Source organism: Microtus oregoni, unplaced genomic scaffold (genome assembly GCF_018167655.1).
Source record: "Microtus oregoni isolate MIOR12 unplaced genomic scaffold, Mior012 000012F_ref0000307, whole genome shotgun sequence".
Taxonomy (NCBI): Eukaryota; Metazoa; Chordata; class Mammalia; order Rodentia; family Cricetidae; genus Microtus; species Microtus oregoni.
The window spans coordinates 31,043,845-31,047,735 of NW_024543071.1; positions in this window are offsets into that span (position 1 = coordinate 31,043,845).

A 3,891-nucleotide genomic window follows, 5' to 3' on the forward strand; every position below is an offset into this window, starting at 1 on the left:
TCTAACAATGTTGTGAACTTCTTTAACTTGGGAATGATCAGCAGGTTCTGTTACACGTGGTGATTTCAGCACTGTGATGTTGCCCTTGGCTGCTCAACCCCCAACCCCTCTCCTGTCTGCTGCTGTGGCTTCTTACTGGCTTCTTTCTAATAAACAGTCTTCACACAATGCATTTTATGACATTATCTCCTGCTGTATTAATACAGTCACACTAGTTTCCATGACACTGGAGATGCTGAGGTCAAGAGGTTGGAGAACATGAAGTGACAAACTTTTTTTTCCTTTGACCAGAACAACCAAGATTTTGTATGTACATCCATTTGGGAACCGTGTGGCTTCTATTAGAACAGGCAAAGAGCAGTTTTCTGCTGGATAGGTTAATGTCAGACAACTGATAAAGCTATCATTGCTGGGGCTGGACAAATGGCTCAGCAGTTAGGTACAATGGCTACTCTACCAGAGGACCTGAGTTTGATTCCCAGCATCCACATGGCAGATCATGTAACTCCAGTTCCAGGGCATCCAATGCCCTCTTATGGCCTGCAAGGGCATCACGCACACACACACATTGCACAAACATACATACAGGTAAACACCCATACACATAAAAAGAAAAAAATCATTACTGAATACATCCTGCTAAAAATGCTGTGATGACCAGTGCAAGAGCTTTTATTTTTGTGCCACATGGAACAGGCATGGAGCTGAATGCCCTGGGCAAGAGCACTGTGTCTTCTCATTTTCAAAATCTCTTCATTAATAACTAGAGCTAGCTCCTAAAGATTTTCAATCTGTAAGTTAGAATTAATTTTTTTTTAACAGAATAGTCTAACTGGGCTCAAAAGCGCTGGTAAAAGCCAGTAAGGTTTCTGAATCTGTGGCATTCTCCTGCAATATTTTCTTAAAGATTTCATTTAGTGTGTATGTGCACATGTGTGCGGGTATCTGCAGAGGCTACAAGAGGATGTCAGATCTTCCTGAACTAGTCACAGGGGCTTGTGGAGCACCAGTCATGGATGTTGGAAGTCAAACTGGCCCTTTGCAAAAGCAAGTGCTCTTAACCAAAAACTCACCCCTCTAGCCCCAGTTTTTAAAGGTTTTTCTATTTACAGCACCAAATAGTGTCATGTCATGCCAAGTGTAGACTGGCCCAGCAGCTTCCTATTTCCCCAAGGGATTCCAAGTGTTGCAAACCCATACCAGGTGAATCAGCTTCCTGGACAACCTATGAAACAGTACAAACATACCCACACAAGTGGGTACTGAAGGCTGCAGGATCTAAGGCTCTTCTGGCTAAATGAACGGTATGCTGGAAAATGGAAATGGGAAACCCAACTCGGACAAGCACCACCTTTTCCACATCAATTTAAGAACTGAAATCTGACTTGTTCTGAGAATAGTAAGGTGGTTTTTGTTTTTCTCTGAAATACCCCAGGATTAACTTGAGAATCACCTTGCCTATACTGTCATGAAAACCACTTTGTAACAGAGATATGTGTGCTCATTGGGAAGCATGTTAATTCACTTAAAAATTTTAAAAATAAACTTAAAATTTACAGTAATTGTGTGCGTATGTGTTCTTCTGTCCATGTATGACGGTCTGATGAACTTAAGGAGTTGGTTCTCCTGCCACCATTTAGTCCCAGATACTCAACTCGGGTACTCGAGCTTTGCAGCAAAACCTTTTACTCAAGTGAGCCATTTCAACCACCTTTACTCACTTTAAAATGATAATATGAATGCTAGTCTGAAAAAAGCCTAATATTTCTGAAGAGAAATTATATCCTAAGTTTATGTGGTGCTGGGGATACAATCGAGGGCTTCATGCACCCTGGGCAAGAACTCTACCAACTGAATTGTATCTTAAGTCCCAGCTGTTTCATTTTAAAAAAAATATTTTATTAAATAACACATAAAATTTACCAAGTAAAACAACAGTCTTTGTTGATTATTTTTATGTCAAGTATTTTTTTGCTGCTCAGTTTGAACATAGATTCGGGAAAAATTTTCTAACCTAAATATGAACTATTCTTTACTACTTCTTAAGAAAACAAGAGAGGAATTTGTATTTTTTGTAAAAATTTGTACCAATTATTTTGGTAAGAGATAGCCAGCTCTCAATACTAAGGACATTTTCAAAGTGAAGGAAATAAAAGGACTCAAATATACTGTCATTCTGTTTGTTTTGTTTTTAGACAGGGACTCTCTATGTAGACTAGATTGTCCCCTAACTCAGAGATCCACTCCCCTCTGCCTCCCAAGTGCTGGGATTAAAGGCCATGTGCTACCACACCCAGCGCAATCTACTGCTGTAATACTAAAGACCTGCCAATGACTAAGTTACCATCCTTAAGTGAAAATTATGACACTCATTAGTGGTTCCCCCAAAGAAACCAATCACACTTTTTTCCTTTGGGGGAAAAAAAAATTCTAGTCAAATGTCAAAAGTTTTTTTTTCTTAACCAATTTTTGTCTTAGAAAACAAATCCAAAATAAACTTTAACTATATACTCACTTTGTTATTACTTTTTTGTCACCAGTTTTTGGGCATTAAGAGTTTAAATTATAGAAGGCAAAAATGAAAAGTCACAACCATTTGACTGAACACAGAGAGGCAGACAAGTGTGGGCAGAAGTGAAGTAGACGTGGAAACCTGTCAGCCCAGTAGCACTTGGATTTGTTCTGTCTGTCTGTCCGTTTGGTGTGAAGAGGGTAACTGAGACCATGCTCAGACAAGAAGAAAAAAAAAGAGAATACAACAACAAAATACAACAGAAACAAAAAAATCTTCCATGATTAGGTCACTGATTAAAAAAATTACAAGCCAGTGAGCACTACCATATAAATTAGTCAAACATTTTATTATAGAGTATATATTTTTATATCAAAAGCACAAAAAGACTTTTATTCTGGGAACCAGGAAGATTGACATTACAGGAATATGATTCAACGATTCCAGTCCATTTCCACAAGTACTGGGCACCCCATCACCTAAGTCAGCCCCACTGGCTGAAAAGGCAGATGGAGCTGAGGTCACAGCTGTGACCCCTGCAGCAGCTCAGCATGATTTCCTTACTCAAACTGAGACCTGCATTCCCAACCCCAAACACCCACTTTCCAAATATTTGCTACAAATTGAAGTGGGTACTGAGCCAAAGATTACACTCAACTATAATGCTCCTGTAAGTCGGAAGATTAATCCTCAAATAATAAGGATATCATAATTGGCACTGTCATCTAATTCTAAATAAAAAGAATCATCAAACATCCTGGTGGATCTGCAGTGACTTACATAGGAAGAAGTAAAGCTCAGAAGCATCGGAACTGAGCTAGAAGCGAGTAACAGCTGGAGTGACACCCACCATGCCGAGGGTGACTGTTACCAAATTCTCAGACATGGTCGGCAGCTCAAGGCAGCTTAGCTCTCCATTTCTCCAGGCTTCACCAGAGGGAAACACACAATAACGGTGACGTAACAATGACCTTACTCCTCCTGTTTGTTCTCACAGGCCGTTACTATTCTTCAAAACTTACTCCCTGAGAGGTCCCAGACTATGTCAAGTAAAGAAGTCAGAGTAAGCTTGCAGTTCATCTTGTTGCAAAACAGAAAACTGTATCGCTCTCTACACATGCTACACTCCTTAATAGTTAACAGTCATTACGACAAAGTCAACTCACTTCTCAACAGTTCTGAAACTACTTGAGGGATAAATGTCATGTTTTTAATATCGAATTTATAGTCAAGGAGTTAGCTGGTGGTGTCGAAAATACAAATGTAAATATTACCTTAAAACAATAATTTGTGTCATCCAGTTTACCGATTAGTAAAGTAGGTTACCACTACCAATTTATTGCTTTTAATGTGATGAACACCAGATGTGACAGCTGAAC